Source organism: Mustela nivalis, assembly GCF_964662115.1.
Source record: "Mustela nivalis genome assembly, chromosome: 17".
NCBI lineage: Eukaryota > Metazoa > Chordata > Mammalia > Carnivora > Mustelidae > Mustela > Mustela nivalis.
Window position 1 is genome coordinate 3186889 of NC_139036.1, and position 25030 is coordinate 3211918.

The following is a 25030-nucleotide window of genomic DNA, read 5'->3' on the forward strand; positions in this document are numbered from 1 at the left end:
GGAGTCTACTCCCCCCTGCCCCCGGCCTGCCTCTTTGCCTACTTGTGATCTCTATCTGTCAAATAAATAAATAAAAACTTAAAAAAAAAAAAAAGGAAAGGCAATGTTGGAGGCATCACATTCCAGATTTCATGTTATACTACAAAACTGTAGTGCTTTTTATGTAGTGATCGGTTTTACACATAAGAGCAGAAATCAGTAAAATCATAAAACAATAAAAAAAGAAATGAGAGAAACTGAGAGCTGGTTCTTGGAAAAGATCAATAAAGTTTATAAACCTTTAGTCATGACCTAGAAAACAAGAGACAAGTGACCGGTTAGCAGTATCAGAACTGACACTGGAGACATCACATTGAAATATCAACGGCGGGCATAGGCAGTGGAGCATGTGACACTTGATCTCAGGATTGTGAGTTCAAGCCCCACATTGGGTATAGGGATTTTTAAAAAAGTAAAAAAAAAAAAAAAACCGACAACTTTGGGGTACCTGGCTGGCTCTGTTGGTTGAGCATCTGACTGTTGGTTTCATCTCAGGTCATGATCTCAGGGTTGTGGGGATTGAGCCCCACATGGGGCTCGACACTCAGTGCAGAGTCAACTTGAGATTCTCTCTCCCTCTGCCCCTCCCCGACCCAGCATTTTTTTTTCTCTCTAAGATAAATAAATCTTTCAAAAAAATCAAACTGAACCATTCCTCACACCTCATACAAAAATGAACTCAGAATGAATCACAAACCTAAGTATAAAATACAAGATATGCCATAATGCTTCTAGGAGAAAACATAGCAGAGAGTCTCTTGGCCTTTTGCTAGGCAAAGGCAAACATGATACAAAAGGAAAAGAATGATAAAGTTTACATCCCCATAATTAAAATTATTATAAAATAAACAAACACATCTGTTCTGCGAACAACACTGTTAAGAGATGAAAAGGCACCCTTGTTCCTCAGTTTTCATTGGCAGAACATATTTGCGGACTGGGCATCTTATGGAAGACTGACATCTAGAATGTATGTATGTATGTGTCTTCAGACTCAATCATAAGAAAACAAACAGCTCGACAAAACGTGGGCAACAGGCTAACAGGAACTTCACCGAAACACATAGACAGATGTCAAATGAGAACCTGAGAGGACACTTGGTGTGGTGCGGTGCATCATTAAAACCATGGACATGCAAAGTAAAGGCACAGAAGCACATGATCGTGCACCTGTTAGAAACCCAGGCACCCCCAAACCCATCTCCCCTGGGCAGCCCCATCTCCACCGAGAGCAGGCAAGGGTGCAGAGCGACTGGAATTCACACACTGCTGGGGAGAGACCATTTACTGAAGGACTGTGGCCAGAGTGACATAGAAAAGTAGAAGTCTGGTCTACAGCCCCTGCAGCCAGCGGTTCCGGAAGCCAAAGCACATCCTCTCAGCAACTGGCCCAAACAGTCAGGATATGGCCCGTAACTACCAGCATCTCTTGAGTTCTGCCCCTGCTTTCGATTTAGCCCCAACTGGAAAAAGACAAATCCTATATGCCCCTCACCCCAACCAATCACACGGATGCCCCGTTTCTGGTTAGTTTGCCTACAACTTTCCCATGCCAGCTGCCTCCCATCAGAAGAGAGCTGAACCCTCCCTTTCTCAGACTATAAGCCTTCCGTCCGCACGGCCTGCCTTGGAGTCTCCACCACCTGCACATGATGGTGGTCTACTCCCTTGCAACAAAGGACGCTCTCAATAAACAGCCTCTCTGGGGTGCCTGGATGGCTCAGTGGGTTAAAGCCTCTGCCTTTGGCTCAGGTCGTGATCCCAGGGTCCTGGGATCGAGACCTGCATCGGGCTCCTTGCTCAGCAGAAAGCCTGCTTCTCCTTCTCCCTCCGCCTGCCATTCCCTTTGCCTGTGCGCTCTCTCTCTCTTGCTGTCAAATAAAGAAATAAATAAAATCTTTAAAGATTTTAAATAAATCTTAAATAAATTTAGTGATTTATTTAAATTAATTTAAATAAATAATAATCTTTAAAGATTTTATATATTTATTTGACAGCAAGAGAGAGAGATCACAAGCAGGCAGAGAGGCAGGCGGGTTGGGGGTGGGGGGCAGGTTTCCTGCTGAGCAGAGAGCCCGATGCGGGGCTCAATCCCAGGACCCTGAGATCAAGACCTGAGCAGAAACCAGAGGCTAGCCACTGAGTAACCCAGGCGCCCCAATAAGTAAAATTAAAAAAAAAAAAAAAATTGAAAGTGGACCTGGACTGGGGTACCTGGGTGCGTTAGTTGGTTAAGTGTCCAACTGCTGATTTTGGCTCAGGTCTCCATCTCAGGTAGTGAGACTGAGCCCCTTGTTGCACTCCACGCTCGGCTGGGAGTCTGCTTGAGATTCTCTCACTCCCCCTCTGCCCCTCCCCACTGCCTACACATGTCCCTTCTCTAAAATAAATAAATAAAGCTTTTTAAAAATAATGAAGTGGATTTGGAAGAGTTATAAACATATATTGCACACTCTAGGGCAACCAATAAAGGAAGAAAAAAAAAAGCACAACTGGTATGCTAAGAAAGAAAGAAAATGAAATCAGAATAAATTGTCAGTTAAAACCACAAAAGGCAGAAAAAGAGTGGAAGACAAAAAAACAGGAACAAAGAACAAGGACAATGAAGAGAAAATAGTAACAAATGTTAGATATTAATCCAGGTTTATCAATAACACTTCTAACGTCACCGGCCTAAATGCACCAATTAAAAGGCAGATTTCAGAGCGGATTAAAACACACAACCAAAATACATGTTGTCTATTAGAAAATTACTTTGAATATAAAGACACAGATTAAAAGTAAACAGATGGAGAAAAACAGACCATGCTACCACTAAGATGCTTACATTAATCAAAAGAAGGCTGGAATAGCTATATTAATTTCAGACAGAGCAGACATCAGTGTAAGAAAAGTTAGGGATAAAGAAGGGCCTTATGTAATGATATATTTATATTTACATAAATATAAATTCTCCAAGAAGACATAGCAATTCTTCCTTAACATTATGCATGCCCCTAATAAGGCGTCCAACTATACAAGGTAAAACTTACAAGTAGAAAAAGGTGAAACCACTAACGTGGCTGGAGACTTCAACACCTATCCCTCAAAAATGGACCGATCCAGCAGGCAGAAAACCAGTAAGGACACAGTTGAACTCAATAACACCATCAATCACCAAGAAATAATCGACATCTACAGACAGCTTCATCCAACAACAGCAGGATACACATTTTTCTCAAACTCACATGGAGCATTTGCCAAGATAGACTACATTCTGGGCCATGAAACACATCCTAACAAAATTAAAAGAGGTGTGCCTGGGTGGCTCGGTCAGTTAAACGTCTGCCTTCAACTCAGAGCCGTGCATCAGGCTCACTGCTCAGAAGGAGTCTGCTTCTCCCTCTGCCCCTTTCCCTGCTTGTGCCCCTTCTCAAATAAATAAGATCTTTTTTTAAAACAAACAAAACAAAACAACCAAAAATGTTTTTTAAAAGAATAGAAATCCGTTTCTGCTTGTAGAGTATAACGAAATTAAACCAGAAATCAGTAACAGAAAAGTAACTGAAAAATCCCAATATACAGGGAGACTGAAAACATACTTCTGAATAACAAATTGGCAGAAGAAGAAATCTCAAGAGAAATTTTGAAAGATTTTGAACTAAATGAATTTGAAAACACAATAATCAGTAATCTTCTAGCTAGGTTAACAAAAAATGAAAAAAATAAAAAAACCAGAAAGGGGGATACAAATGACTAATACTACAAATGAAAGAAGAGACACCAGTAGGGATCTCCCTGAAAAGGATAATAAAGGAATACTATGAACAACTCTATGCCTACAAATTTGACACCATAGATGAAGCAGACCTATTCTGTGAGACACACATCTGCCAAAAGTTACTCAGGAAGAAACAGGCAATTTGAATATAGGTCTTTATATATTCAAGACATTAAATCAGTAATTAATAGCCTTCTAAAACAGAAAGCATGAGGCCCAGATGAGTTCTCTGGTGGATTCTATCAAACATTAAAGGAAGAAACTATACCAAGTATCTATTTTCAATCTCTTTCTAAGGATAGAAGCAGAGAGAATATTTCCTAATTCATTCTATGAGGCCATAATTACCCTTATGCCAACACCAGAAAAAGACATTACAAGAAGACTGCAGACCAGTATTTCTCATGAACACAGATGCAAAAATCTCCAACAAAATAGTAGCAAACTGAATTCAGCAATGTATAAAAAGAATTATATGCCAGGACCAAATGGGATTTATCCCAGGTATGCAAGGCTGGTTCGACATTCTAAAATTAATGTGATCTATCCCATTGATAGACAGAACATCACAGAAAAAGAATTTGACAAATCCAACCACCATTCATGATAAAATCTCACAGTAAACTAGGAATGGAGGGGAACTGTCTCAACTTGATAAAGAATATCTACAAAAAGCTACCGCTAACACCATACTAAAGGGTGAGAAACCCCAAGCTTTTCCATCAAGATTGGGTAAAAATATAAGGATGTCTTCTCTCTCCTTTTTTTCTTCCATTGATTTTTCTATTGGCTGTGGTTATTACAGTTTCATAATCTGAAGGATGTCCTATTTCACTCGCCACTTCATTTCAACACAGCTCTTGAAGTCCTTGCTAATCCAGTAAGTTAAAAGGAAATGAGAGGTATGCAGCTTGGAAAGGTAAACATGAAACTATTGTTCGAAGATAACATGATTACCTATGTAAAAAAAATCCAAAAGAATTGATCCAAAAACCTCCTGGAACTAATAAGTGACTAAAGCAAGGTTGTAGAATACAAGGTTAATATTTAAAAATTAAATTGCTCTCCTATATCTCAATAATAACTAAAATTTGAAATTGAAAAAACAACACCATTTATATCAGGACCCGCCAAAATGAAATATTTAGGTATAAGTCTAACAAAAGTCATATAAGACCTGGATGCGGAAAACGACAAAACTCGGATGAATGAAATCAAAGAACACATAAATGGAAAGATACTCTATGTTTTTGGATAGGAAGACTAAATATTGTCAACATGCCAGTTCTTCCCAACTTGATCTATAGATTCACTACAATCCCAATGACAATCCCAGCATGTCATTTTATGGATATCGACAAACTAATCTAAATGTTAAATGGAAAGGCAAAGGACCCACAAGAGCCAACAGAACATTGAAGGAGAAGGATAAGGGACTGACACTACCCAACTTCAAGACTCACTATAAAGCTACAGTAATCAGGACAGTGTTATACTGGCAAAAGAATAAACAAATAGATCAATGGGACAGAATAGGGAGACCAGAAAGAGACCTTCAAAAATTTAGTCAACCGATCTTTGATAGAGGAGCAAAGACAATACAATGGAACAAAGACAGTCTTTAAAAAATAATGCTATAATAAGTAGACATCCAGGGGCACCTGGGTGGCTCAGTGCGTTAAAGCCTCTGCCTTCGGCTCAGGTCATGATCCCAGGGTCCTGGGATCGAGCCCCATATCGGGCTCTCTGCTCAGCAGGGAGCCTGCTTCCTCCTCTCTCTATCTCTGCCTGCCTCTCTGCCTACTTGTAATCTCTGCCTGTCAAATAAATAAATAAATAATATTAAAAGAAAACAAAAAACAAAAAAATAAGTAGACATCCACAGAACAACAACAATAACAAAATGCGTCTACATACAGACCTTTCATAAAAAATTAACTCAAGGGGCACCTGGGTGGCTTAGTCGTTAAGCGTCTGCCTTTGGGTCAGGTCTTGATCCCAGGGTCTTGGGAATAAGCCCTGCATTGGGCTCCTGCTCCACAGGAAGCCTGCTTCTCCCTCTCCTATTCCCCCTACTTGTGTTCCCTCTCTCACTGTGTCTCTCTCTGTCAAATAAATAAATAATATCTTAAAAAAAAAGTTAACTCAAAATGGGCCACAGACCTAAATATAAAAGAAAAAAATAGCAAATATTGTAGAAGACAACATAACCTAGAGGACCCTGGGTATTGTGATATCAATACCAAACATGCAATCCGTGAAAGAAATGTATTTAATGTTTGAATTAATCATTAGTGATGAACTTATTGAAATTAAAAACAACTGCTCTGTGAAAGACCATATCAAGAAAATGGAATATAAGCTACAGACTGAACAAAGATATTTGCAAAAGACACATCTGATAAAGGACTGTTATCCCAAATATCCAGAGAACTCTTAAAGCTCAACAAGATCACAAACAACCCAATTGAAAAATGGGGCAAAGATCTTAACAGACACCTCACCAAAGAAGTTATACAATGGTGAATAAGCACATGAAAAATGCTGAACGTCAGATGTCATCAGAGAAATGCAAATAAAAACGAGACTCGACTGCACATCTACCAGAACAGCCCATCGCAGAGCACTGACATCACCAAATGCTGGTGAGGATGTGGAGCAACAGGAACTCCACTAATTGTTGGTGGGAATGCAAAATGGTACAACCACTTGGAAGAGTTTGGTGTTTTCTTACAAAACTAAACATTCTCTTAGCATACCAGCCAGCAGTTATGCTCCTTGGTATTTATCCAAAGGAGCTGCAAACTATGTCCACACAAAAACCTGCACACAAATGTTTATAGTAGCTTTATTCTTAATTGTCAAAACTTGGAAGCAAGTTTTTTCCTTCAATAGGTAAATGGACAAACTGTGGTACAGAAATGCTTTGTATATTGGGGCGCCTGGGTGGCTCAGTGGGTTAAAGCCTCTGCCTTCAGCTCAGGTCATGATCCCAGGGTCCTGGGATTGAGCCCCACATCGGGCTCTCTGCTCAGCAGGGAGCCTGCTTCCTCCTCTCTCTGACTGCCTCTCTGCCTACTTGTAATCTCTGTCTGTCAAAGAAATAAATAAAATCTTTTAAAAAAATGCCTTGTATATTATAATAATGGATAATGCCATTATACCTTCCCCCCAACCCACAGAATGTTCAACATCAGGAATGAATTCTAAGTAGACTATGGACTTTGGGTGACTGTGATGTGTCAATGTAGGTTTATCCTCAGCAACACATGTACTGTTCTGGTGAGTGATGCTGAGAATGGGGAGGCAAGGGATATGTGGAAACTTGTACCTTCCTCTCAGTTTTGTTATAAACCTAAAACTGCTCTAAAAAAAATAAAATCTTTGGGGCACCTGGGTGGCTTGGTCGGTTGAGTGTCCAACTCTTGATTTCAGCTTGGATCATGATCTCGGTCATGAAATCGAGCCCCATGTTGGGCTCAGTGCGGAGTCTCCTTGGGATTCCCTCTCTCTCCCTCCACTTGCTCTTACTCTCTCTAAATAAATAAAATGTTTTTAAAATTTAAGCATGATGTGTTTTACAATAATAAATTTTTAATAAAGAGAAGGGTGTGTGGACACCTGCCTTTGGCTCAGGTTGTGATCCTAGGGTCCCGGAATCCAGTTCTGCGCTGGGCTCTTTGCTTGGGAAGGAGCCACTTCTCCCTCTGCCTGCCTCTCCCTCACTGCTTATGCTCTCACTCTCTTTTTCTCTTACAAATAAACAAAAAAAAATTTTTTTTTAAAATAAAAAATATAAAATTTATAAAAGGGGTTGGCCAACTATAACAAATGCCGTAAATACATCAAAAAGCTGAAGACTGAGAAATAACCTGAGATTTGGAAGCACAGAGACCTTGACAGGAGTGGTTTTGGGAAAAAAATCATCAAATACAGTATTTACACAAGGGAAAAAAAAAACAAATGTAACTAGAATAAGACAAAAGATGTGAATGTCCTTTATGTAGGAAAATAGAAATATCTATCAAAACACATTAAGGAAACCTAGATAAGTAGAGAAACACATACTCTTTTTTTTATTATTTAAATTCGAGTTAGTTCATGTATAGTGTATTACTAGTTTCAGGGGGAAAATTTAGTGGTTTATCAGATGGCTAAAAGACCTAGTGCTCATTCTATCAAGTCTCTTCTTTATACCCGTCACCCAATTACCCCACCCACCCACCCACCCATCTCCCCTCCGGAGCCCTCAGTTTGTTGCCTAGAGTTAAGAGTCTCTTATGGTTTGCCTCCCTCTCTGTTTTTATTTTGTTTTTCCTTCTCTTCCCCTATGATTACCTATGATTTTGTGAGAAACACCTTTTCTTGATTTGGCAATTTAATATTGTAAAGATCATTAGCTGTTCTTGTATAGGTCTTACAAAACCAACCAATCAAATTCACATCAAAATCGCCAAATGTTTTTTTGTAGGATTTGTCAATCTGAAATTAGACTACATGGGGATAAAAGCGGTCAAGAGTAGCCAGGGTGATTCCAAAAAATACTAAAATGCTCTCTACCATCACCCCACCCCCGCCACACACACACACACACACACACACACAAATTTAAAAATGATTATAATACAGACAAATAGACCAACAGAATAGAACACCTTAAAACAAACCCAATTCTTTATATAAACCTAACAGGACAAATCCAGTCTATCAACAGAGAAAGGACAGAATGTTCAATACTAAGATCCCTACCTTATTCCATCTACAAAAGTGAATTCCAGGTAAAGTTAAAGATTTAAAGATGAAAAAAAAATTCTTTAGAGGTCACCATTATTCCATTGGGGCAGCATGGCACAAACTACTGATTGCCTACAACTTGTCTGTACCAATATTTTATAGATCTGAAGTTGAAAATTTCTAGAGCATCCATGTGGAAGAAACTCTGATTTGTATCAGACATCTGTTACAATATACTTTGAACAGTGAAAAGATAGAAATTATCCAGGTCAACCTCAGCAAAAAATGGAAAAACGTGTGGTTGAGTTGTATTATAAAATATAGTTATACTGTAAATTTCAGATATTAAAATGAACTGCATACGTATCTAGATATGTATCTAGGTATGTAACAGAAACATGAATAAAAAACCAAGCTATAGAAACATTCCTTATACCATTTATTTAAAACTGTAAAAACACAAGAACACTGTACATCATTTATAGATACAGGATATGCGGAAGTATAAAAAAATCTACAGTAAAAATTAACCTCTAGCAAGAGCGGAACAAGGAAAAGGACTTTAGCTGTACCTATACAGCATTTTTTATCCTTAAGAAAAGACATCTAAAAAACATGGCTAAACACTGAGCTAAATAAAATTAGAATGGGGGTGGATTTGCGTATCTGCTGTATTATTTCCTGCTTGAAATACTGCATAATTTTTAAAGTCTTAATTCCTTTTTTAAAATAGAAGAAAACCACCGTATGTTGGATTTTTACAAGGAACTCCCAGCTGTCGGAGCACCGATGGTGAACCGCCCCATCTTCTCCTTGCAGCCTTGTCCCTGCTCCCCCTTCCCCAGTGGATACATCCCCAAAGCGCATGCTCTGGGGATGACGGCCTTCACACCTGGCATGATGCCTAACAGTAGCAGCTGTGCCATTGGTATCTGACAAACTACTACACGGACCTCTGGACATGAAATTCTCCAACCTGCACAAGGTCAACTTGATACTATTCAATTATCGAAGGAACCCAATTTCTAGTTTTTCTGATCCCGTTCCTTTACCACCAAACCACAGTTCCTTCTTTCTTGATGTTTTTCTCTAACTTCTTTTTTGTAGGTCTTCTGGTGCCCTTTACTGCTCCTCAGAGCCCTGACCGTATTTAGTCAACTTGGATTCTGCTTCCTTTATAAAAATTCTCCCCATATATTTGTGAAACTCATTCCTGACCTCATGCCAGTCTCTTCTGAAGGGCATCCAGACTGGTTTTAAATTCCCTTGACTCTTAAGGTGGTTTTTGCAACAGAGGTCTTCCTTTAATTCTGCTGACTTTCCTATTTCTTTCTGTGTGGATACAAACAGAATTTGAGATCATTTCCTGCAAACTTCTCATCTACCTTCAGAATCCAACGTTACTGCTTCATGGAAGATGACTGAGCAGATTTTAGAATGGTAGGTATATAGTTCTGGGAATTCACACAACTAAATAAAGTGCCCCTTTGAAAAGGTGCCCTGCATGAGAGAGCATGATATAAAAGTTAAAAACAAATGCTAGTCTAGTAAATTAAGAAATATAATGTGTACAAGTAGAAAAGATTCTCACATGAGTGGTCTGACGAGATGTTGTGTGGAACCAAAACAAAGTCATCCGTGTCACAAGAAGAGTTCTTGCTACTAGTACTGGCAGAATCTTTGGACACTTGTAGATAGTTGGGAGGACCCAATGGTGGGGAGGATGAGTTTTCTTCCTGAATATGCTGCGTATCTGGAAGGGACTAAAATTAACAACATAAAATTAAAACTGGCCTAGTAATAAAATGCACGTCAGAATAGCCCTTAGACTAAGGAATACTGTCTTCATAAAAGTGGGCATAAAGTTAATTCCATCTTAAAATTTTGGAAAAAAGAAATCTCTTTGGAAAATCTTTCCCTTAGAAAAGCACAGTTTAAAGTGTCTTCATATAAAGACTTCTATCATTTTTTTCCAAAAATGATACTTAAAAATATATCCTACCCCTTATCACGTACATGTCTCCCTCTCCTGAAATTCCTGAGGTGTGTTTTCATCATCTCAACATGCCCCGTTTTGGCTCTTGGCCTAGCAAAGCAGGTACTCAAAAACTATTCACTCGATGACTAAAACACTATGTCCAGGGACTTTAGACTAACAACATCCTGCACACATTTTACAAAGTTTTAAACCTCCAGTGAAGAAAACATTATAAACAGGAAAGCAAGAGACCACGTTATGCAAAAAAAGTAAATAGATCGATCAGGATAGCTACGTTCAAGCCTAGAGATTTATGTTTGCTCACAGAAAGCAAGATCTGGAAAACCTTACTGGCTGTGGGTACATTCCTTTTGTTCTTCTTTTGTTACGGGGAGGAGTGGGTTTGCAGGAGCTAGGACAGGAAGGAAGGAAAGCATATACGAGGCATACAAGCAAATACACAGATGTAAGCAGTTGTATGTCCTGTGGCATTTGCCTCGTTCAGGGACTCAAGTGACACCTCTAATTAAATGTCTTGGTTACACAATGGTTTTCTGAAACAATGAACTTCCTAATTTATTATGTTAAGTCCTCTATGACCTTGTTTAACCTTCGTTTCTAGTTAAGAAAAGGAAAAATACTACACAATGCCCTTTGATCTTAAACCCATGTCCTAAACACCCAATTCACTGCTAGGGCTCCTTCGAATGTCACTGTGCAATGAAATCTGTATCAGATCTCCTATCGTGTATGTGTGTGTGTGTGACACACATGACATACAACCCCCTCATCACTTTTTAAAGAGACCTTGTGTGTCTAGGTAATAAAGGGAAGGGACAATGGGAAGACTAACATGACCAACCGTCTACCATGGACTAGACCCCGCTGGGTGCTTTCCATGTCTTACCTAACCCCAGTCCTGTTCTGAAACCCCTGTCATACATGGATACAGACAGACAGCTCAGAAGCTTAGGAAATTTGCCCAAGATCACACAGCTAAAAAGTGCTCAAGCTGAGATGTGATTCCAAGCGTCTAACTCCACAATCTCTTTCCAGTGGTTTAGGCAGGCCCTTTCTCAAGCTCTTCCATGCCTTCGTCAAACCGTCTGCAGCCACAGCATCTGAGTGGAAGGGATCTTCCCCCTGCTGGTCTCTCCACCCTGTGCTCTAAGTCCGGTCCCCTCCACCTCCTCAGAGACCTGGACCAGCTCCCTCTGCCCCTGACGGTCTCCCCCTCTCCCTTTCGTCTGGTTTTCTTCCCCTCTGTGCATAAACTCATTCCATTTTCTCACACCTCAAATCCCTGCAGTCCTTTTAATCACCGTCTTCTCTCACTTCTTTACTTTTTAACGATGTCTCTCGAAATTATCAATCTTCACTGACCCAAGCTCCTCACCTCCTACGTATCGCTCAACGCGCCATAACCCATTTTCTGCCTTCTCCTGTGCAGTCACGCGGTCTTCACCAGGCTGGCCAGGCTTCCCCCTGCCACGCCGTGTTACCCACGCTCTGCTTCACCCGCGCTGCAGACCACTCGACGCTCAACCCCTCCGTTCAGTGAACCGGCTTCTCCTCCCACTTCCTAGTCTGTTCTGTGGGTGCCGGCTTCTCTTCCATCCCTTAAAGGACAGGGATGGAGTGTGGAGTTCCCCAAGGTGCCACTCTGGACCCTCTACGCCTCACATTTTTAAAAAATTCTGTTCAGTCAGCCACGGCACCGTACGTAATTAGCGTCTGATGCGGTGTGCATCACTGGTTACACGGAACACCCAGTGCTCCTCATGGCCCGCACTCCTCACAGTTTTATCCGCACCGCAGCGACCACTCTCACCCTCCAAGTACCCCCTCACCTCTGCGGCCTAGACCTCTCCAGTGAGCACTGCACTAACTCACTACCTTCCTGGTCCAAAGCGTTGCTCCCCGCGCTCCCTGCCGGAGTGACCTCACCATCATCCATCCGTTCGGTCCCCGTTCAAGCAGCTCCAAGCTTGGTGAACTCTACCTTTCTCTTACCTGGCCCCCACCTTCCCTGCAGCTCAGGCCCTCGTTCTCGGAAAAAGAAAAAACAAAACAAGAAAGGTGCAACAGTCTGTGGGTTCTCCGTGCTCTAACAGAGCGACCACTCTACTCTCTATTGCTCTCAAGCCCCGGCTTCCACCCTGCGGCGGCGTACAGCACACCTCCACCTAAAAGCACTCTGATGGCTCCCACAGCCAAATCCCGTCAAGAGACAGCAGCCCCTGCCTCTCTAGCTGCACCTGCCCCTCCGCTTGCCATCAGTACTCTGTGTCCCCCAGCCTGGACTGCTCCGAGGAGCCTCGTCCACAGAACTTCCAGCAATGATGGAGACGGTCTACATCTGAGCGCACGGTGTGCTGGCGACCCACTAGCCACAGACAGCTATTGAACACTCGAAATGTGGCTAGCCTAAGTTACAGAATGTTAGATTTCACTTAATTTTAACAAACTTAAGTGGGCCGAGAGAGGCTCCAGGGTTCCTTCAGGGCGTCATGCTTCCGGAACTTCATGAATGAGAATTCTTCCGCCTATAATACCATTCTTTTACTAATCCACCTTGCTAGGTCTTTCTTCAAAAGTCAGCTCAATGCCCTCCCCTGAGCAGCCTTCCTGAGTTCTTGCTCTGATTTCATGCTCCCCATTCATGTTCCCACAGGCAATAATGAGACACACACATAAGCTTCCAACAGTGGTTGCTTTATCTACCTTGTCCCCACACAACTAAATTCAAAGCTCCTTAATGTAAGGGACCTTGTCGTTTCATTCATTAGTATCAACCAGAACCTTACACAGACTAGGTGTTTAATAAATGTTATGAAACCAAGAAACATGATCTAAACAGCATTTAAGCTATAGCCACTATCGTAACTAAAAGACTGACTTGGATTTTTTTTTCCTTTCAAGATTTCTCTGGAATCAAGTAGCAGCTGGGTATTTGTGTGAGAATGTAAAAAGAGAATGCTGTATGTGCATGCCTGTGTGTATCAACCCTCCACATGAGTCTACTCCAGCCGTAGGAAGAAAGGGGAGGCATGCATAAAACCATCTTATTTTTGGCAGTTTACATTAAAAGCAAGGCCTTATTAAACCATCCCATTTCTCACTATCTGGAAATTATACAGATTCTGGATTTCCTTTTACTCCTCAGCTTTCCTTTTTCCCTTTTTATTTTCTTTTCAAGCTGCCTTTTTTTTTTTCTTTTTAAGTCGGCTCCACGCACAGTGTGGAGCCCCACACGGATCTTGAACTCACGACCCTGAGACCAAGCCCTGGGTTGAGATCAAGAGTTAGATGCTTTATGGACTGAGCCACCCAGGTGCCCAACCATTAGCTTTTAATAAAAGCCTTCTAAAAATGGTTTTCCCACCAAAGTTTCTAGCATCTAAATATGCTTCCTCTCTCCCCTTGGCTTGTCCTCCCCTCTCTTAGCACTCCATCTCTTGGCCAGCAGCCTGAGCCGAGCTCCGAGCGCTCTCCCCTTCGATGCTGCCCCACACAACAGAAAACCCCAACTGGCTCTCGCCAGTCAAAGCAATCTCCAAGTCAATGAACCTCCTACTGGACCCCCTCTATCTCATTCCTCGGTCATCCTACAAACAGGCTCCTCTCTTCTTGCTCTCTCCCAGCTCTTCTCATAATTAGATTCTTCCCTGTGGTTCCTTTCTCAAGCATCAACTTCGCTTTTCATGTCTCACACCGCATCAAATATAGACTTCATAATAATAGCTACAATTTGTCAAGCCCGCCCAAGGCTGCTGTTCATGAAGCCTACCTTACAGAGGACGGGGCCCCGGCTCAGCGCTGGAGCTGAGCTGCTCCAGGTGAAGCATGAGCCAGCGGCCTGGCCAGTGCTGAGGCCAGATGGGCCTGACCCCAGATAAAGCCAACGGTCTCTCCATGCCAGTACACTTCCTCCACGTTTCTCCCCAGTCACTCAAATCCAATGTTTTCTAATATTCCAGACTGAAGCAGGAAATCCACAACACTTTTTTCCCCTCTTAGCTTTTTAAAAAAATGTAGGGGAATATAATGTCTTATTATCCTATCTGCTTTTTCTAACTTAGTTTAAGTCTGGAGGGATAGGCAAAAAGGGTTTTTTTTTGTCTGTTTGCAATCGGCTTCCTCAGCATCTGCCTTAGCCATGGGCTGTTAGGTTTTCCTTGAAAACAATAGTCTAACAGCAGTTGCCACTTACTGAGTACTGTGTACCAGACATTATAGTAAAGTGCTTTTGCTCATTTACACTTAAAAGAACCTATGAAATAGGTCAATTACACTCGCTTTCCCTAGGAGAAACAGGCTCAAAGAGATTAAGTCATTTGACCTGGCTAATGCGGCAAGTACGGGGTGCAGAAGCTCCCGAGTCCCATGTTCTTAAACCTCTAAGGTGAACCCACTAATTACACAATCACTTCCTCTTATGACTGCCCCACGCTCCACCGCCAGCATTCAAGAAATTCACGTCTGCCACAACAGTCACCAGAGCTGACACAAGAGCCCTTGGAACTTCAGCTGATGGGAAAGCCTCAAGGTCACAGCCCAGAGCAAGGAGTGGGGGAAGGGTCGGAAGCCGGCAGAGTGAAGCCCTGGGAGCACAGAGCAGAAATTCTCAGGATCTAGAAGCAGCACTTAGGCTGGAGGAAAGAGAACCACAGAGAAAATGGCCAGGGAAGCCCAGAGGAGGGAGGCGGCTGGGGTGGAGCAAGTCCTGAAGGGCTGGGAACCGGCGTTCAGGGAACTGAAGTGTGAGGACTGTGGCTCCGAGGTCACTCACCACCAATGGAAATTCTACGTACGATAAATACCCAGACGGATGCGATGATAGTTGGAGAAAATGAAGTTACTACCTCCCTGCCTCTGATGGGTACTCTGCAGCTGTCATCCTTTCCAACCCACGGGGCATCAAACGTTGCTGAGTAGGATACTCGCTGTTGAGAGGAAAATGGCCCGGGGGGTGACATTTCTTGCTGAAGCTTACACAGCTACAGAGGGCAGAGTGCAAATCTAGGTCCATCTGACTCAACAATAATGTTCTCTGTCCAAAGCTCAGCAGTAGCACTGGAATGGGCACGTCAGAATGTAAGTTCTAGTAACCACTGCACATCAGAAGGGAATCCACAATGTATCCCAGGCTCCCTTAGGGACAGAGGCAATAGCACTCACTCTGAAATTATAGTTAATAAAACCAAAACTTACTGGTGGAGAGGCAAAGCGACAGGATGGAGAGCTGCCACAGGAGCTCCCAGAGACGGAGCCAGCATACACGGGCACTGGAACTGGGCAGGCTGGGGGGAGACACACCGGTGAAGAGAGATGTGCGCTGCAGAGACTTACACAGCTCGTCTAAGAGACGACATCGCTGTGTGACCAGATTCATTTACCTACTTATTACAGCTCCTGTGGGTAAAACTAAACCTGCAGCAATTACTACAAATATTTCAACTGGGACTTGGGAAAAAAAAATGACTGGAATTCAATAAATAAAGCTCAATGAAATCTTGAGAAGCACAATCAAAAATTAATTTGTGACACAAAATACTGATTTTTCCCTTAAGTCTGTCTGCCTTCACTCTTCAAGCAAAAATGCAAAAAAAATTAAAAAAGGTACTCACATTTTTTCACTGGAACTTGTTCAAGAAAAGGATGGCTAAAAAATGCTTCTGTAATGAAAAAGGAGAATGCAACCCTTAAGCTCAGGTTGAGTAGCAGACGGGTTAATCTTGTTGATGCATTTAACAGTGTTGAGATCATAAATAATTATTATTAACTTCTTTATGTAGCCTCCATCTCCTTCCACTGTAGAAGCCTATGATTTTTATAAATCATCTATAAAAATGATCAGATTATAAATAAATCTTAATCCACGAAAAATTTAAAATAATAATTGTGAGTTTTGCAAACACGCATTCCCAACGCGGCAGGCTCCACCAAAGCAGGCATGTTCGGGGACCCGCCCTGTCCTCCTGCGGGGGACAGGGGGCTGTGAACAGGATCCCGAAGTGTATACGGAAGCATGGCTGGGGTTAACTGTCCTAGAGGCAATCCAGGCAGCTGATTTATATAATAAATCCCATCCTTCTATCCCAGAAGAGATATTCCTGCAGCTGGTTTCACGTTTTTTTAAAAATCTGTAAGTCTGATTTAATTTCTTTGGCTGTCTACCAAGGATAAAACCTACATAATAAGTCTGCTAATTAAAGGTAAATAAGTCAGGAGGACATGGCCGTTCATTATTTTACTTTAGCTTCCTGTGTGTTTAAAATATTTCATTAATTCTTTAAAAGCCCATAAAGCTAATCTCCTGTCCCAGACCTGTATGCTAGTAAATCTCACAGAGCAGGCAAGGAGGGCGGCGTGACACCAGCATGGGATTTAAATGAGGAGGTACAAGATCAGGAAAAGCTTAACTCAGGGTCAGGCTAGCGTATCTTCCACTCTGAAGGGCCCTGGGGTTTCTTACTGAAATAAATCACCAAAAGCCACTCAGTGTAAATATCAGTTGCAAGACTGGCTAAGGAATAGAAATGTGGAGGGTTTTGAAAAAAATATATATTTTCTAGCAGAGATAATTTTTGGAACAAAAATTACTATACATATACATAAATTCTGGTTTGACATATAAGATTTTTAATGCTAATTTTTACAATGAACATCATAGGGATGAAAAAGAAAAGAACTGAATGCAAATGCTCTGAAACCACATCCCAAATCCATTGCTATGGCAGGGAAAATATACAAATACTTCATATATAATCCAGTATTTTAAAACTATTATTGATGAGTCTATTGTTTCAGTATTGACCCCTATTTCTCATGGTTACAGAGCAACTCTCAATTTAATTTCTCCCCCTGAAAGATAAATATTTACCAAGTCCATTTGCTGAAATTTAGTTCCAACTTTACAAAACTTTAAGAAAATACACGTTCAGACTATTCACCTTGTCCCCTATATGGAAACTTCCAGAGCTATTGTCTACTGAGGACATTTGCTAGGACAACAAACGGAGTGCTTCACATACCAGTTTATTTAATCCTCACAAACTTAACACACAGGATTATCTTCCTTTTACAGACAAGGATAAAGTGCATAAAGGCCATGTATCTTCATCAACGTCAAAGTCAGCAAGCTGAGGGATGAGAATTCAAATCCTGGTCTGTCTTATCCAGGAACCTATATGGACTTCCATAACACACATGAAGAGACCAAAACTCTGGACTAAGGTTTTGCAAATCTCTATTAATATTACAACTAATTACTACAGGAGAAATCAAACACTGTTTTTTTTCTTTCTAAAAATGTCAAGATCAAGGTTAATTTAAAAAGCATTTTCACTGAACATGTCTTATGGCTCTTCTGGTCTGACATTTAAGTCATGCTGTTTTTACATATGACTGCTACGAGTAAGATCGAAAAGAACAAACTTTTACATGAGATTGATAAAAACAAGTTAACAAACTGCCCCCAAAGAGGAGCTGAGACCCAGACAATTTCAGGGGAAAATGTTCTTTCAAAGCCTTCCAAGACAGGACAATCCCTATAGTATTAAGCATTCCTAGACCGTGTAAAGTTAAAATACTTAGAAATCTTTATCTTTAGGGGCGCCTCGGTGGCTCAGTGGATTAAAGCCTCTGCCTTTGTCTCAGGTCATGATCCCAGGGTCCTGGGTTTGAGCCCCACATCGGGCTCTCTACTCAGTGGGGAGCCTGCTTCCCCCCTCTCTCTCTGTCTGCCCCTCTGCCTACTTGTGATCTCTCTCTGTCAAATAAATAAAATCTTTAAAAAAAAAAAGAAATGTTTAGCTTTAAATGATTATATTATAAAAAGAAGAAAGGCTCAATATCCGTGATACGGCTTTCGCCTTCAGAATGTAAAAATCTGAACTCAGGCCTTGCGGAGCACCCAGAGCCCATTCTTCCACAGCCCTCACACTGCGGTGAAAACCAAACTGCCACAGAGCGGCCCCTGCCTGTCTCCTGAAACCCCATCTTCGAGGCCAGGGTCTTTCCACCAGGATTCTGGAGTGTTTCTCCTCCTTTGCCTCCTCCCAGATCTCCGAAATACATCCCCAGCCTAGACCTCTCCTCTGGACTCCAAATGCCCTTTGGGCATCTGCATCCCTCCGTTAAATGTGTGTCTTCCGTTTAACAGATCCAAGCTGAACCCCTGATTTGCCCCAGAGCCTACTCTGGCCACAGAGCCTCAAGCATGTCTATAACAAACAACTCCATTCCTTCACGCACCCAGGCCAGACACCCTGGAGGCATCTTTGAGTCTTCGCTCTCTCACACCCCACATCCAATTCATCTGTAAATACTACGGTCTCTACCTCCAAAAACATGCAGAATTCAAGGGACTCCCGACCACTTCCATGGCTGTCATTCCAGCCTGAGTCCCTTCATCTCTCACTGGGGTAACTGCTGTGGTCCCCAGATTGGTCCCCGGGCTCCTGTCCTCACCACCCCGCTCCACAGTCTGTTGGCAACAAGCAACCAGAATGATCCTTTCTAAAACTTGGGTCAGATCCTATTACTCCTGAGCTCACACTCTCCCCAACACATTTTGAGCAAAAGCCCACGTCTTTAACTGGTCTTCTAACTGTTCCTCCAGCTGACACGGCACTCCCAGCCCTGGGCATTTGTACTGGCTGTTCATTCCACCTGGCAAGCTCTTCCCACAGACATGCACACCGCCCACTCACTGTCTCACTATCCCACTGTCCATCAATCAAAGACCACTTCCTCAGAAGGGGCTTCATGGAATTTAAACTTTCAATCCCTCCCCCATGGGCATTTCCCTTCCCTCGTCTTTCCCAGAGCACTTATCACCTTCTTTATGGTGCGCTGATTAAACTTTACGCTTTGTTTGCCTCTCTTCCACGAGAATATGTGCTATGGGATGACAGGGATTTTCTTTATTAACTCGACCCCCTGTATCTAGAACATAGCGAGCACTCAATAAATATTTATAAAATAAGGGAAGAAAAAAGATGAAGAGAAAGAAAGAAACTGACTTGAATTTTCTCCTGAAAACTCTATAGTATCTTTTAAAAAATAACTTTTTGGGGGATACACAGAAATCAAATTAGAACACACACAGAATTTGAAAAGATTACTTACCAAAGTCCATTCTGTCTTTCTGGTTTCTCTGAAGCAAACCCAAGAGGAGATTAGCCAAGTAAGGTGATGTTACTCTGGGAATACTGGGGCAAAGGAAGAAAAAGACTCTTAAGTGGTGAGTTTATACAGGTTAAACACACGACTTTTGCCTTCACGATGGTAAGTGAAAATGTATATGTAGATTCACAAACACACCTTAAGCCAAGAAGATCATGGTAAAGTCTCATTCATTCCTTCCAGAAGAAAAAGAAAACAAAACAAAACACTAAGCAACTGCCTTTGAGAAAGGGCATCAATTCGGGAGGTTCCTGCATTGTGTTTATTGATATTATCTGAGTCTGTGCAGGCATAAAGCACTTCAGAAGCACAATCAGCCTGGCACTCATATTTGCCAGAACTCTCTATTAGAAGAAGAGCCACCTCCCATTGTCTGGAAAAAGGCACAGCTCCAATTCGAGTGAGAAATAATACAGCTTCCTAAAATCCACTAAGAAAAAGACAAACCAATAGAAAAATGAGTCATAGGACCACGCAATTCACAGAATAAAAACTACAAAAGGACATGAGACAAATGAAAGAGCACCAACTTTACTAGTAAAGGAAACAATGCAAATTAAAGAGCCAATTGGTCCCCTTCTGTTTGTGAGGCACCTGCTGTGATAACATCCCGTGTTGGTGAAACCGTGGGGAAACAAGCACTCTGTGGCGGTGCTGCATTAGCTAATTGGGAGAGCATCCCTTGTGGTCTCCTAATTCCATGTCCAGGAGTCTATCCTAAAGAAATACACAGGACTGTACACCAACACACACACACACACACACACACACACACACACACACACTTCACTCAACACTGTTTGGAGTAACCAAAAAATGAAAACAAGGATCTGATTTAACAAAATATGAAACATTTAGCCACGAAACTCTATGAACCGTTTAAAAGAATGAAGTAGTTCTCTATATCCTGATGCTAACTGGTGTCTATGATACACTGTACAGTAAAAAAAAAAAAGTTGCAGAACAATTTGCCAAGTATGATGTAATTTGTACAAAACATGTACGTGTACATATCTACAGGAGGTGCAGAGCCAGCCCATGTCATCCTGGAGAGCAGGGAAGACCGAGGGAGGGACTGACTGCCTAGTTCACACACATCTGTTCTGTTTGTGTCTCCCTTCCCCCCAAGAACATGTAAAACTTCTGTGTGTGTTTTTTTTTCCTTTAAATATACTTTACATTTTAAAAAAGAAAAAAAAAATGGCACAGCACTATCCAGGCACCTGTGATGCACCAGTAATTTTCAGATTTCTGGTTAAAATGAATGTTCTCCCATTACTGTCAACTGAAGAAAGATTCAAGACTGGAAACCGGTAACACGAGTTCAAATAATGCTGCATTCACAGACACTAAAACCCAGCGTAACCAAACACGTACCTAGGCATTAAGCTCCTGTTTTTTTCATAAAACATCCTGAGGTCTTGAGGACTATTGGCCTGTTTAAAAACAAACAAACAAAACCAACAAGGTTTTATTCCCTAGACGATGGGGGCAGAAAGTTCAAATCACGAGATCCATGCTCAAATGCTGGCTATAAAGCACATATTCTGAACCTGAAAGTCCTGGGTTGCAGAAGGGGCCACAGATGGGCACCAGGAACTTAAAAACCTCTGGAACTTTGTGCGAATTCTGCCTATCTGGACGTAGGGTATCTTTGCCCAGGTCTGTCTCCCAGAGGAGCCCAAAACTTAGGAAGAGTTCAGAACCACTACTCTGGAGGTCACCCTGCCAGCCCAACACCTACATTTTTATTGTGTACAATCAGGGTATATTTTCTCTTAGGACTGCCAAGGGCACAAGGAAGGGAAAGAAACCAACAGCTGCCTCTCAGTCCCTCCTCGACAGCAGATGCCGCCCTCCCACACAGTAAGAGCTGCAGGATTAGTGATGCCCCCCCCCACCCACACCTGCCCCTCCTGCTGCCCCTCTGTCCCCAACGGGGCTGAGAGGGTAAGTGTCTAAACCAGGCGGGGCACTGATTTCACATCTTTTTTACTCGGCTTACTCTGTTCCAGTTTTCAGGTTCAGAAAAACCTCTCTGTAACTGGGCAGTAGGAACTCATCACGATTCGTTCTGGAGGGCCTCTTTCTGACAGGACGTGAGGGGAGTGGAGAAGAGGGAAGAATAACCCCAAATAATGTCCACCAATACTAAACCATCAGCCTTCTCTCACCCAGCAGCGCCAGGACCAGGAAGCTGGAGGCGGTTTCCGCTCATCTTCCGAGACCAGGCCTTGAGGATTATTGGCCTGTTTGTGGAGTGCAGGGCCTCCCACACCCAGGTAAGCAGGAAGCATGGACCATCACTGTTCACACCACTTCCCACCAGGGTGTCAGTCCTGTCCCTGACTAGTTGTCACCAGCCTGGGGAACATAAAGCGAGCTTTATGCCCAGGCTAATGACAAAGGGAGGGCAGATAAAAAAAGGAAAAGCAAAAGCTGTTCTGGCTCGCTATAGCAGTTTCTGCCTGTAACAAAATCAAAACAAGTCACAAGGGAACCAAAAGCACCGTTTTCAAAGTATGCCCTGTTTTCTTAAGTCAAAGGCAACTGCAAAATGAGAAGATCCCAAAACTGAGCACAGATAGAAAGTCAGGCTACCTGAAAAGGTGGTTTTCTAACTAGGCATTGATATATCACTGTTCCTATGCTCCACAGGTCTGCCTTAGCATCATAATGTTGAGACATAATAACTTCAGGAGCATGGGGATAAAAACATACCAGGCACATGCATGATGTTATTTATCTTACTAATATTGATAAATTAACTGGTAAAGTTCACGCTCCTAACAAATGCTAAAATGAGATCGCACCAGACACTTCCCTAATCAGGTGATCCTGCTGTGAGCTTAAAGCACATTCGTACACTGGGATTTACTGGTAAACTCAAAAACAACACTGCATGAAAGGAAGCAATGTATAGAAACAAACATTTCTATGTATTACTATGGGACAGCAATGCAGTTAGAGTATTAAGGTTATAATAAAAATACACACCAGCTACAACACAGAGGTGACTTCTGGGGTAGAAGAGTGGGATGTGGAAAGAGGGAAAGATTTAAAGGACTTGGGCTGTTGCTGAAATATTTTACTTCTTTCTTGGGGGAAAGGAAAAGATCAAGGCACATATGGCAAAATGTTACCTTTGTTAAAAATGGACAACAAGTATACAAGTGTTTGCTGTATTACTCCCTGTTTTTCCGCTCATTTGAAAGCTTTTAAAATAATCCACGAACTATGATGAACATACAGTAAGGACTGTCTTAGAAGCAAAGGCATTTGTCTTCTCTGCTGCTCTGTTACAGCTCTCCTCCCACCTCTTACTGCATGCTGCTTCTTAAAAATGCCAGTAATCTGGACAAACATTAAACAGAAATGTCAAACACACGCAAAACCAGGGAAATTTATTTTCCATTTGTACCATGTTTAGCTGTCATCCCTGGTAAGCTTCTCACTGACTTAGATCAGAGGAAATCCTTACTGACCATAAGCCCATTTACACTTAGAACTGAGACAGGTACATGCATTTACTTGGCAGAATTCTGAAGCTCCAGAATTAAGCTACTTTCAGGCCCGATGCTTCCCACTGGTCCGGAATTTTCATAGCCTTCCCTTTTCAGACATGACAACATCCGCACGGAAGGATGAAGACGGAACTACAATTTTTCAGCTTTACCTCTAACACTAACTGAAAAATCTTCTATGACCCAGAGATCTTGTCAAGAGAAACAACATGAGAAGATGAGGAAACGCCCAAGAGGGTTTTGTTGTTGTTGTTGTTTTCTCTAATATCATACACCAAGTACAGCATGACCACACTTCGTCAATCTGTATTTTCAATTTACTCGAACAAGGGATTTTTTACCACTCATAATTAGTTTTTTTAAAAACTTAAGCTAAAAGAACTCCATGCTGGGTGTGGAGCCTACTTAAAAAAAAAATAATAAATCAGCTAATGGGTAAAAGTGACCTTTATAGTCCGCTATTTTAAAGCAAAAGATGACGTAAAGCATTATCAGTAATACAATCTCTGTTAGTAATACAACAGTTTAGGCTACACATAAAATCACACCTGAACTAGAAACCAACATCATACTTAAAATCCCAGTGCTAATGGCACCATACACAAGCAAGGACAAAAAAAACTCACTCACATTCACAGACCTGTACCCCTGGAGATAAAAATACATTATATGTTTATAAAAAATTAAAAAATTAAACTAAATTAAATTAAATTTGAAAAAAATAAAACCTCACTCACCATGTATATTGGGGACCCACACAGTGTTGCAGCCATCATGTTACTCTGCAGGTAACGGGCAAACCCAAAATCCGCTAGTCCACAAAATCAAAGGGAGAAAAACAAAACATACCTTTACTCACACTTCATATAGATCATACCTTAAGACACAAGAGGGCACAAAGGAACTGTGAGAAATTTGTCACTTATTGGGTAAGCCTGCCTGCCAAGGAAGAAAATTTCTACCTCAGTTTCAACAAGCTAAGAACGGGAAGTGATCACCAACTGTACAAGTCCCTGCGCTGCCGGTTTCGTACTCAGGGAGCGAGCACCAAGCTTTGTGAGAGAAAACCCTAATTGTAATAAACGATTCATTAATACTGCTCTAAGTATCAGTGCCAGGTGGAGAATTAGAACTTCTTTTTTTCCCTTCTCCAGATCCAGATGTAAAATACATAAAATGAGAAACTTCATTTTTTTAAAGATTTTATTTGAGAGAGAGAAAGAAAGAGAGAAAGACAGAGAATGAGCTGGGAGAGGGGCAAAGCGAGAGGGAGAAGCAGACTCCCGGCTGAGCAGGAAGCCCAGCGCAGGGCTCCATCCTTGGACCCCAGGATCATGACCCGAGCCAAGGGCAGACACCCAACCAACTGAGCCACCCAAGTACATCCAGAAATTTCTTTCCATACTGGTTTAAAAAAAAAAATTCTAAGCACACAAAGAAAAGCTTAAAAAATACCTAGGATTACAAATTGCTTCAAATAATTGCTAAAAGAAAGAAAGAAAGAAAGACAGGTTGGTTGATCTAAATGGTCTCTTAGATCCCTTGTGTTACAATTCCATGAGCTGTTAAGAGCCCGGTTTCTTCAACTGCATCTACGACGACCATACATCAGCTTCCTTCTGATGAGAAGCAGAACAGTGTTTAGTGCTGGGAGGTGCTTGGAGTTCCTAACATGGGCCCCTCAATTCTGAGACTAGGGGTAGGCTGCCAGTAATGTACAGGGTTCCCATATCCAAATGCACCTTGCTGAACTCAATTAAAATTTCAAATGTGCATCAACAAAACCCATCATTCCAACAAAGT

At 41.8% G+C, this 25030-nt stretch overlaps 1 long non-coding RNA gene across 1 annotated transcript; it reads right to left on the reverse strand.

Moving 5' to 3' along the window:
- Positions 1–10126: 10126 nt before the first annotated feature.
- Positions 10127–19714, reverse strand: LOC309851949. The gene is made up of 4 exons (XR_014305008.1): positions 19647–19714; positions 16142–16189; positions 15726–15814; positions 10127–10296 (listed from the first exon to the last, which is right to left on the reverse strand). It is a non-coding gene; the product is annotated as an uncharacterized lncRNA (long non-coding RNA).
- Positions 19715–25030: the final 5316 nt, after the last annotated feature.